The sequence below is a fragment of the Sciurus vulgaris genome (genome assembly GCF_902686455.1).
Source record: "Sciurus vulgaris genome assembly, chromosome: 16".
NCBI classification, from domain to species: Eukaryota; Metazoa; Chordata; class Mammalia; order Rodentia; family Sciuridae; genus Sciurus; species Sciurus vulgaris.
Genome location: NC_136477.1, coordinates 54,998,903 through 55,011,101, shown reverse-complemented (window position 1 = coordinate 55,011,101; position 12,199 = coordinate 54,998,903). Strand labels below are relative to the sequence as shown.

At 41.3% G+C, this 12,199-nt stretch overlaps 1 protein-coding gene across 15 annotated transcripts in view; it reads left to right on the top strand.

The window, feature by feature from the left end:
• Positions 1–4,775, top strand: part of FHIT (fragile histidine triad diadenosine triphosphatase) — a 1,508,523-nt gene extending 1,503,748 nt beyond the window's left edge. For all 15 annotated transcript variants that reach the window (XM_079114457.1, XM_079114456.1, XM_079114463.1 and 12 more), the window contains one exon: positions 4,471–4,775. The gene's annotated coding sequence lies outside the window, so the exon portion shown is untranslated. The remainder of the gene's footprint in view (positions 1–4,470) is intronic.
• Positions 4,776–12,199: the final 7,424 nt, after the last annotated feature.

The window sequence follows — 12,199 nt, the reverse complement described above, 5'->3', positions numbered from 1 at the left end:
TCTTCACAGAAAAAAAAAAAAAAATTCATATGGCAGGGCTAAAGACCTCATACAGACAAAGCAATTTTGAGCCAAAAGAGCAAATCTGGAGGCATCACAATACCTGACTCTAAGACACATCACAGAGTCATACTAATAAAAACAGCATGGTATTGGCATAAAGACATGTAGACCAATGGTACAGATGCAGAACTCAGAAATAAATACACTGTCTACAGTCAACTGAGTCCCACTAAAGGTGCCAAAAACATGCCCTAAAGAAATGACAGCCTCTTCATCAAATGATGCTGGGGAAACTGGATATTCACACATAGAAGATTCATACTTGACCTCTGTCATACCCTGTAAAACAATCCACTCAAAATAGGTCAAAGACCTTGATGTAAGACCTGAAACTCTGAAACTAGAGGAAAACATAGGGGAACACTTTAAGATATTGGTACAGGAAAGCATTTTCTAGATAGGGTCCCAAAAGCACAGGAAACAAAGCAAGAACTAACAGCGGGATTACATCAAACTTAAAAGCTTCTGCACAGGAAAGGAAACAATCAGCAGAGTAAAATGACAACCTGCAGAATGGCAGAAAATAATTGCCAGCTATTCATCTGATAGTGGATTAATAGCCAAAAAGAACTCAAACACATAACGACAACAAAAAATAAGTAATTCACTTTTCAAAATGGATAAATAATCCGCATAAATACTTCTCAAAAGAAATATAACTGGCCAAAAAATATATGGAAAACTACCATTAGCCATCAGGGAACTACAACTCAAAATCATGAGGCTCCATTTCACACCAATTAGATGGTTATTATAAAAAGAGATAAAATTTTCTAGAGAGGATGTGGAGAAGAAAAAGAGCCCTCAGACATTGCTGGCAGAAATGTAAAGTAGCACAGTCACTATGGTTAACAGTATGGAGGATTTTCAGAAACCTAAAAAACGAACTATTATATGGTTCAGCTATCCCACGCCTGGGTACATATCCAAAGGAAACGAAATCAGCATATAAAAGAGATACCTGATGCACACATTTACTGCAACATTATTCACAATAGCTAAGATATGGAATCAACCTTGGTGCCCATCAACAAATGAATGGATAAATAAAATACTGTATTATATATACACAATGAAGTATTGCCCAGCCACAAAGAACAAAATTCTGCCATTTGCAGCAAAATGGATGGGACTAGAGGACATCATGTTCAGTGCAACAAGGCACAAAGACAAGTATTGCAGGTTCTCTTGCATATATGTGGAAATTGAAAAGAAAAGATCTGAAAGTAGAAGAGGGACCAGAGGAAGAGGCAGATCAGTGTGGAAGAAGGGTAGAAGCCATGATGGATGCCTGATATATGCAATTATGGAAATATCACAGTGAATCCCATAAATTTATACACAATGTCTTTTAATGATGCAACAAAAAAGAAAAGGGCATAGTAGCAGATTAATTAAAAAAAAGAAAATAATTATAAAAAGAAAATATAATGAAATAATAAAAAGGAAAATAAACAGCTAGAAGTTCCTTCATCAGACATTTTATTTTTCCTTCTAAATTCAAAGCCTTCCTCTCTGAAAATCTTTTGTATTATCCAGAGCAATAGAGCCTTCCTTCTGCTGTCCTTTGCTACTCTGGAAAACAGACCCCTGATCATGAGCTGCCAAATGTTACCTATTATTCCTCAAGCATATTGCTGGTGATGGCAGAAGGAGGAGGACAGTTAATCTGCCACTATGTCCATTCAGAACTCGGAACTAATGGAAAATTCTCAAGCAGGAATGTTCACAGCGATCAAACTTTGGGCAATCACAGCGAGAGGCCCACACATTCTGTCCTGCCTACTTGGCCTGGTTATCTACTCTCTGGCCTCACCATGTGTGATGTGGATTGGAAGCACTCTGAGGGCAGAACCATTGAGTCACCTATTCATACTTTCCTGGGAACCTTATTTGCATTTCGGTAAATCTTTTCATTGATGATGAGCAGATATCCTTCAACAGCTCTGCCTTCAATTCTAAAGCTGATATTGAAGGAAGCTACAGCTATGAAGAAGTACTGCCAGCTGCACCCTCGGCAGTAACGCTGCAGAATCATTCATGGGGTAACCGAGTCCTAAATCTTCTCTTGCTATGACACTGGATGAAAAAGTGATAATGACTACCACAGAAGGTGACACACAGTGAGCAATATAATGCCCTAGGCATGGCTGTGCGTGCTTATGCTGCTGCACTCCGTTCTCTCTAAAGCACCTAGGGATGCTCAGCTAGGAAAGGAGGCACCTGGACTTCACACTCACACCTTCTCACATGAAGCCCCCCGGGTCCATCCAGTGTGCTCTGGCATGAAAGGAAGACTCCGTTTCCCATGAGCCTCCAGGCCAGATGGGCAAACAAAACTGGGGTAGACAGAGCTCTGAGGAGCAAGGTAGACACTTGGACGTGAAAGCTGTGTTAAAGGAGGAGTCTCAGAAGATTGTGAGTAGACCGACAGAGAGCCTCCTCAGGTGTGGACTGAGGCCTTCGCATAGATTCAGAAATTACAGGGAACTAGTGCAGGGTCACAGTATTCAGGAGACCGAAAATAAAACCAGGGAAACTTCTCTAAGACATAAATCTGCTGCAGACAGGCAAGGCGGAGGATAGAAAGGGCACATCCATTTTCAGCCCTGCACAGGTGCCTCTGACTCAAAGTCAATATTGTTCAAGGACAAGGGCAATGATGAATGATGGGAAGATGACCTGGATCTCCAGGCAAGGTGGGTGGCCCTGGGTACAACAGAGGATGATCCTGTGACAAATGGGAATAAGACAAGTCCTCTTCTCCAGGGGGCAAATTGGCTACTACATACACTCCACAGTGCACTTCTCACTACAGCCACCAGAGGGCCTGAAGGGAGGACATCCTAAGCTCAGACAAGACCTTCCTGGTGTGAGTTAAAAGCAGACATGACCCGGCCTCTATGTTCTAGATCCCCAAATGGACCAGATTTAATTCAAAGAGATGGCCTGCCCTTACTTTCTGTTACTAAAGTGTAGAAAAAGCATACTGCTGGATTTTCACTAGAATCTTTCTCCATGCACTAGTGGCTAAAGTGAGTGACCTCCCCAAGGTGGCTCTGAATGGGCCTCGGTTGAGGATGTCCTTAACTACACCCTTGAAGCAAGCAGAGGATCTTCACACCACAACTTCTCCCTCTGTGTCTGCAGTGCCGCACTCCAAGCCACAAATGGCAGACGATATATGAAAAGCAATTTAAATGTTGTCTGAAATCTCTTGAAAAAACACTCAAGAGGAAATCTATTTGTGCTTCTCAACAATATTTCTCAAAATCTCTTCATTTGTCACACACATGATGGCTGCTCCACAGTTCTCCTAGTGCCCTTTCTTTCAATCTTCCCCTAATTTTATGAAATATGACCCACGATGATCTTTCTCCCCACTCCTACTTCATTTTCTTTTCTGTAATTACTCTGCTCTGAGCATGAGGGCTAGCAAGGGCAGGAACTTACTGTGCCCATTTATCTGATACTAGTAATGGAGGCCTAGAGTCTAAGGTTGCAAGAGGGTTGGGGTGACAGCTATGAAATGGTATGGACTCTACACCATCAGACCTCCAAGGCACTGCCTGATTGCAAGATGAAAGAACTTCACCCTCACTTTTTAACTCTGTGAGTTTCATGTTTGTAGGCCTGGCCCATGTGCATAAGACACACTGGTTGGCCTTGAAAAAGAGCTGATTCTGCTTGCATAATTCCTCAAATCCATGGCCTGAGTTCCTCAGACTCTTTTGGAGAGCTTGTTTAAAAACACAGATTCCTGTGGGGCACTGTGGCATCCATCTGTAATCCCAGCGCTGGGGAGGCTGAGGCAGGAGGATGGGGAGTTCCAAGCCAGCCTCAGCAACTTAGCGAGGTCCTGTCTCTAAATAAAATATCCAAAACAAAGGCAGGCTGGAAATGTGGTGCAGTGATTAAGAGCCCCTGGGTTCAATCCTCAGTACCCAAAAAGAGAAAAATTAAAAGATTCCTGGGCCTCCGTCCAGAACTGCTAAGTCAGAATGTGGGGCACAGAGTTCTGTTTCTAACAAGCTCTGCAGGTAATTCTGACAATGGTTGTGTGGAAACCCATTCTTAATGAATAAACAGAGGTCTGGATTGGTTTCATTTGTATATAAGCTCTGTTATCAACAACACAGATTCTTCAAACACCACGCAGCTGACCTTGATGGCGTCGACTGTGGGCAGAGGACACAGAAAACGTGGGGACCCAGCCCGTATAGGCATCGGCAGGGCTGAAATCTATCTATTTCATGGAATCTGCCACATAAATATGACCTCTTATAAAATGTTAACGGCAATCTAACAGATTAGCAGTAAACAAACTTATATTTTGTTTATTGCCATGACTCAAAAAATGCTACTGGTTCTAACTAAATGTCTGTTTTTATGTTCTGTCATTTCCAGGCATGAAAGTAACTCAAACAAATCCCAAGGCATAAGGAAATGGGCCTCGTTCTCTAGGACTCTGCGGCATTGGAAATGAAGCTAAGCGGACTTTATTACATCCTACAATTCTGCAACCCTTTGCGAAGCATTTTATTGCACTTGTGGAAGCCACTGGGGTTATGTTTCAATCACGATGACTGACAGGCTAACTTCAAAACAATGGCATCCACAACCCTTCCACGCTTTCTGGGCTATGTACTTAGAATAGAACGTTTCTCAATTGTCCCTTAGCCTGGATGAAAATAAAATGGTAGTTAAAATATTTATCTCATGTGCTGGCTTGACTTAAAAATCGATATTTCGGGGCCTCTGTGAGGTGCCACCGCAGAAGGTGATCTCTTGGAGCCAGTGGGCTTCCTGTGAACCGAAGGTTTGTTACAGCAGAGATAAGATTTGAGAGAGTTTCCATTTTGGTAGGAAAGATAATAGAACAAGAAATGTACCACGTTTCCTTGGTTATGTTTCCCTCTTGCCCTCTGTGCAGAGAAGCAAGGCTCAGAGAGCTTAAGATGGCAAAATGAGGTTCAGGAAACAAATGAACACGTTATACATCGATCTGAGCTGTAGAGGGGCAGAAATGCTAAGGAAAGGGGAGCAGAGAAAGCCCCCAATATGTGTTGAGGAGTCATGCTCCTTGCCTATAATTTTTTAATTTTTAGGGAAAGATGATGGAAGTAGGCTTTTTCTTTCCTCTGGCATATTAATAAAAAGGGATTAGAGTTTATACAGAAAGATAAAACACATCCCTAGCATAGCTACACATAACTGTAAACAGGATTTTTCTAAAAAAAAAAAAATCTTTGAGAATCTCCTTCGGCTTATGGTCCACTCCCCAACTTTAACCCTATCACCAACATATGTCACATTAGTTTCCAGTCACTGCCAGAACAAATGACCAGAAACTGGGTGGCTGACAACAACACTTTAATCTTTCAACACTTCTGGAGGTCAGGAACAAACAGAACCCAGCAGGGACATGCAGGCCCCAGAGGCTCAGGAAGAATCCATTCCATGCCTGGCTCCTAGCTGCTGCCCATGGCAATCCTGCCAATCTCCGTCTCTGTCATCACATGCCTCCTCGTTTCTCTTCCCCCTTCCCCTCAGCTCTGTGTGTGTGTGTGTGTGGGGGGGGGGTTCTTTTTCTCTCATTGCTTCTTTTTAGTTATACGTGACAGTGGAGTTCATGTTGATAAAACTATACCTGGATGACATGTATCTTAATTAGGTCCCCAGTCTTGTGAATGTACACAATGGTGGGATTCACTCTGTTGAATACATACACGTGCATAGGAAAGTTATGCCAGATTCTTTCCACTGTCTTTCCTACTCTTATTCCCCCCTCAACTCCTTCATTCTCCTTTGACTAATCCTCTGAACTTCTATTTTTCCTCCCTATGCCTTATTGTGGGTTAGTTTCCACATATCAGAGAAAACATTTGAACCTTTGGTTTTGGGGATTGGCTTATTTCAGTTAGCAAGATAGTCTCCAGACCCATTCATTTACCAGCAAATATCAAAGTCATTCTTTATGGATGAATAATATTCCACTGTGTATATATACCACAATTGTTTTATCCATTTATCTGTTGAACCTATATCTAGGTTGCTATAAACATGGATGTGGCTGTATCACTGTAGTATGCTGATTTTAAATCCTTTGGATATACACGTAGGAATGGGATAACTTAGTCAAATAGTGGTTAAATTACTAGTTTTTTCAGGAATCTCCATACTGCTTTCCAGAGAGGTTGCACTAATTTGCAGTACCACCAACAATGTATTGAGTGTACCCTTTCCCCACATCCTTGCCAATATTTATTGTTACTTGTATTCCTGATAATTGCTATTCTGGTTGGAGTGAAATGAAATCTCAATGTAGTTTTAATTTGCATTTCTCTAATTGCTAGAGACTTTGAACATATTTTCATATATTTGTTGACTGTATTTCTTCTTTTGAGAAAGTCTGCTTAGTTCCTTTGCCCACTTACTGATTGTGTTGTCTTTTGTAAGAACACTTGTCATTGGATTTTGGGCCCACTTGGATAATTCAGGATGATCTCCTAAAGGTCTCAATATCCTTAACAATTCCATCTGCAAAGTCCCTTTTTTCAAAGCTCACATTTGTAGATTCTAAGGAGTTGACATATCTTTTAGGGGCCACCATTGAACCTGCTACTTAGAGTTTTGGGAACTGGACTATTTCTGATCTGGTAGGAGCTAGGGGTCCAAGTATGACTCAATGACATCTTTTTAAATCCCATTCTATGTCTTTGCCAAAGCCCTTTTTATTGGCACTGATTGATGCCACTCCCTGGAGAGTGGGAAGCCCTCTGGTTCCCGAGCTTGGTCTAAGACACTTCCCCCTTAGCAAAAATTAAGAATCATTATGATCTGAGCATGATGTGCACAGATAAAATGCCAGTGAGGGAAGGTGGTAAGTACTGGTCACCTTCCTCCTGTCCAGGGTTGCTGATGGGTGGTCCAGAGAAGAGCCCTAGAAAGAGTAATTCTTATATCCTGGAGGTCAAACACAGATCCCCTCTCAGTTTTAATAGTGAATGTGATCAGGGACCTGTCCCCTCTTCTCCAGGGCTAATTACATGTTTCACTCCTAGGTTTTAAGTTAAGGAAGGATCATGGAACAGATAGTTGAGTCGTACTGCAAGTCTACTTACAGTTTTTGTTTTTCTTGCTGTCTATGCAATGAAAATCCTCTAAGAGCTTCATTTCTGCCTCCCTAACCGTGGATTTCCTCACTTCAGACTTTTCTGCAACTCTGGCATGATTTGGAGGCTAGAGAGGCAGCAGGTGCAGAAGCTCAGGCTGTGGGAATTACCACAAAGACTATATATGAAGCCTTTCCAGTATTTCAAGAACTGAACAAAGCCCAAGGATATCAATATAGGAAAATGCAACTATTACTATGAGTCTTGTCTGCACAGAGAAAATACAAAACACCATAAAGCACAATGCTCCAGTCCAGAACAATGTCCTTCTTCTCTCTTGGGCATAAATACCCCCCATGTTGTTTCTGCTTTGCTCAAGGGAAATTGTGAATGTTATGCTAAGCAACGGATAACTGGATGTGTGTGTGTGTACTTCCATTGTACTAGCCAGACAAAAACAGCATGGCCACTCTTCCCCATGATAACAGCATTTCAGAAGAGGGTTTCTCCCTTTGTCTTTGAGTCCTTGCTTTTCAGACTCTAGGCTCATTCCTAACTTTATTGTCATGTCTGCAATCAAAATCCAAGATGGCAGAAAAGAATGACACTTCAAGGAATCTTTCTTTCCCCATGTCTGCCTCTACCACAGCTGATCCAAAATTACAGAATGATTTCTCAAGTTCACAAATTCTTTCAGATGGTGAGAAGAAACCTCTCCCATTCATTCTTCCTTGTATCCAAACTTCAAACTAAGGTCTGGGCATATACCTACCTCTTCCATAGTGTGTGTCTGCTGAGTGTACCTGTTCAACATGCCATTGAAAGAAGTAACTGCCCTCTTATTGTGTATTTATTGTAGACATCCTATACAATGTATGTGGAACTTTAAGCTCAGAAAGGATTTATTTGTAGCTTGTTCAAGGTTACAAAGTTGGTCATAGGTGAATTTGAGATTTGAATTCAGGTCTAATATTCTATGGAGAATTGATAATCAAGGACTCTCTGCAAATTAAATAAATGCTATTCCCAATTTCCCTCCTGAACTGTCCATTGAGTTGGTAGATTTGTCCATTTTGCTGATACTATTGATATTCAAAGGGAAAAGGGGAGCAAAGGCAGGGAATTTTCTAATATTTTTTAAGTTGAAAGCAACCCTTTAGCCATGTAAATGAAAACAACTAGGGGCATTTCTATAACTCAATAACATATGAGAGAGGAGGAATGTTTCTAAAAATGCTTTACTTCTACCCTGAGGCAAATGCATTAACCAAAGACTGGATGATTACTTATCCTAGGAAATAAAAGAACATAAAAATTAGCATGTAATTAGTTTTATGGATTGGAAACGGATCACTTCTATGAACAACCACTCCCAACAACACTCAGTCATGGTTATATCCATGTCATTCGTTTCAGAATTCTGGAAATATCTTGATTACCTGCTATGCACTGAAATCCAAAGTTATGGACTCAGTGGCCAAAACTCTGGTGGCTCCAAAGTGATTGCTGGAGAGTAATTGCTATGGTCTGAATGTGTGTGTTCCCTAATCCTCAATGTACAGTATTAGGAGGTGGTAAGATCTTTGGGGGATGGGGGTGACTAGATCATGAGGGCAGAGCCTCTTATATAAAAGCCCCGGAGCTGGGCATGTTGGCATATGCCTGAAATCCCAGCAATTCTCAGGGCTTAGGCAGGAGGATTGCAAAGTTCCAGGCTAGCTGGAACTTTGTGAACTTGTGAACTTTGTGACCCTGTCACAAAATAAAAATAAAAGTGCTGGGTCATGCAGTTCACTGGTGAAGTGCCCCTGGGTTCAATCCCAAGTACCAAAAGATGAATGAATGAATGATAAAAAGTCTAAGAGAGCTGCCTGTCCCTTTCCACCATGTGAGGACACAGAGAGGAGGTGCCATTGGTGAATCAACATGGAATCTGCTGGCAACTTGATCTTGGATATCACAGCTCCCAGACTGTAAGAAACAAATTTCTCATGTCTGTTTATAAGCTACCCAGTTCACAGTAATATGGGCCCTATTACAAGCACTTGGAATATTTTTTTCTGAATCTGTTCTTTATCATCACATTGCATTTTTCTCAACAATATAATGATAAATACTATTTACAGACTATCCATGTATAGGAATTATGTTAGTAATCTTCAAAGTATTATTTCATATAAACCTCACAAAAAGCAACCCATTTTCCTTTTTCCTTTCCTCCCTTCTCATTTATGTATTTTGGGTACCAGGAATAGAAACCAGGGCCACTTAACAACTGAGTCACATCCCCAGTCCTTTTTTATACATATTATTTAGAGACAGGGTCTCACTGAGTTTCTTAGGGCCTCACTAAGTTGCTGAGGCTGGCTTTGAACTCACAATCCTCCTGCTTTCGGCCTCCCAAGCCTCTGGGAAAATAGATGTGTGCCACTTCCTTTTTCTTTTATTCAACAACTATTTATTCAACATCTATCTATCACATACCAAACACTATTCACAGTATGTGCTAGTACACAGTGCTAAGCTAAAACATCGGTACCTATAGGTAAGAAAACTGAAGTTTAAAGAGTTGTGACGCTTGCTTAAAGTCATTGGTAAGTACGCGCGTCCATATAGGAAAGCCTGATTCTTTCCTCTAAGCTACTTCTCAGAGGGCAGGAAGAGAGGACACTGCAGTTAAATGCCCCTTGGGAGAATTCTTGATTTCTCCCTACTGACCAGGCCCAATAAACATATCTACTTTCTTCGATCAAAATTAACTGGGGAAACACGATTTAGTTCACTAAGGCTCAATCTCCGTCAATTTAATGAGCATTTACTAAGTAACCTTGGTGTGCCCATCCTGGGAGAGACTTCTCAGAACTGTTGGGAATTTTCCTGGACTATATATCACTGTGAAAATTCCCCACTGTCTTCCCCCTTTCTGACAGTATAGTAACAGTTTGAGTACCTTCTGAACACTCTGTCTAGTCACCCAACTTTGGATGAAAATCTCCATATCCCATGCCTTGTTCTGAAACAGTGACCCCCAAAGATCCCCTTGCTACTTCCAAGTACACTAAAGTAAATGGACTTCCCACCAGACCACTCAGGTCCTGTTCTGATTTTCTTTCCTTTTTCTCTTTTTTTCTTTCTTAATTTTTTCTTATTGTTATTCTATCTCTTTGCCCAAAGTTAGGCCCACAAAAAACAAGTTCATGAGCTTGAAAGACAGTCTTCTAGTCGATGCTGATTCTGGAAGGTCAGAGCCCACACTTTGAAAACCACCAGTGTAAATGGATTCTTTTTCCAAACAAGCAGAATGTGTTCTCCAAGCAGAATTGAGATTGTTTCTCAGGTCTTCCATTTAACATATCTTAGTCTAGAAGTAATGAACTGCAAGTTAAATTCAATCAGGCCACTGAAGCATTTCCAGCAGGTTTTTAGAGTTATTTAACAGCACAGAAGTCTTCTTGTCGGGGCTAATTAAGTGATTAGTTGAGATCGATAGTAGATGAACAAAAGGAAGATGGGATAACTATAGCACACTACCAACTTCATAAAATGGTGGACACTTCATCTCAGAGAAGGAGCGTGGGTTTAAAATTGGACTTAGCTGTTGACGACAGCAAGGACTTCAAGCAGCCATTGCTGGAAAATGGCTATTCCAAAGGAATCTTAGAAATGGGCTGAATTTGCTGGGTTTGATTAGTCAGAGAACCACACCAGCAGGCTCAGGGGTCATTCTGAGCAACTGGCGATCATCTCTGCTTCCCACAGCTGTGGAGGTCAAGGATAATCAGTGACTTCCGGTATGAGGTGTGGATGTCTGTGCTCAAAACCCACTTTGAGGGACAGCTTGCATTCAAAGTGAAATAAGGTACAACGGACACAGACCCACCACTTTGCAAGTTCATTTGAGCTTACAAGCTCCCAGTATCAGGGGAAGAGAATGGTAGGGAGCTGGCATTTATGATTCACCAATCATGTTGCCAATGACCTTTTGAGGCAGGCCAGACTAGCCCGATTTTACAACCAAAGAAAATTAGACTCAGAGAGAATGTCCCCAGGGTACTGGGGATGCTACTGCTGCTGTGACAATAACAGCACTTAATATTTACTGAGTGTTTACCATGAGATTGTTTGAGGCAGTTTTTTTCTCTACTCTCAATTATATTATTTTCTCATCCAGTCTTCTTGATCAACCCTATCAGTGGGTTCTGTTATCAGCCCATTTTACAGATAGGATAATTACAGCACAAAGAATGTGAAACTTACCTATGGTTATCTAGTTAGTATGCATCAGAGCTTGGGGTTGAATCCAGGTAGTGTGATTTGAGAACCCCTGATGGCTTCTTCCTGAGATGCAAACTCAAGTGGACCAAACTCTAACCCACCATCTCCCAGCTACCCTGAGCCTTCCAGGAGAAGAACCCAGGGGGCCCCTTCACTTCACGTTGAGGCTAAAGCTAAAATGTTCTCCAGCTCCATCTTGATTCTTCTGGAGAGCGTGGCTCTAGGTCTTCAAGGGAAGGTCGGTGTCCTGTGGACATGAGCCCCAGCGCAAGAGACCTGTCACTGCATCGGAATCTCAGTACTGCTGTGTATAACTAAAAAGAACCAATTAAAAAAAAAAAAAAAAAAAAAAAAAGAACATTTCAGTCCTTTTCAGCCTTCCCAAACTTCAAACTTTTTGCCATCTCTCCCTACCTGTTATTTACTTATTATTATTTTTTTTTCTTTTACTCAATTCTAATTTTTACTTGAGTCATGAAAAGGAAACTTAGAATCATTGCAGCAAGTGGAAAACCAGTATCTGTTGCCATCCATAGAAGCTAATGGGAAGGATGAATACTGGGGGAAAAAATGAAAAATGAAAAGTTATTAAGTCCCAGCTGATACTGTCGCTGCTGAAAACCCTGCTCCAAGGCCTGTCTTCTCACTTTATTATAAAGGGACATTAGGAAGTGTTAGAGAGGTGTTAAAATCCTAGGCAGAGGCCTGCTCCTTGAGGATAAAGAGAAGCGGAGAGGGAATAACTT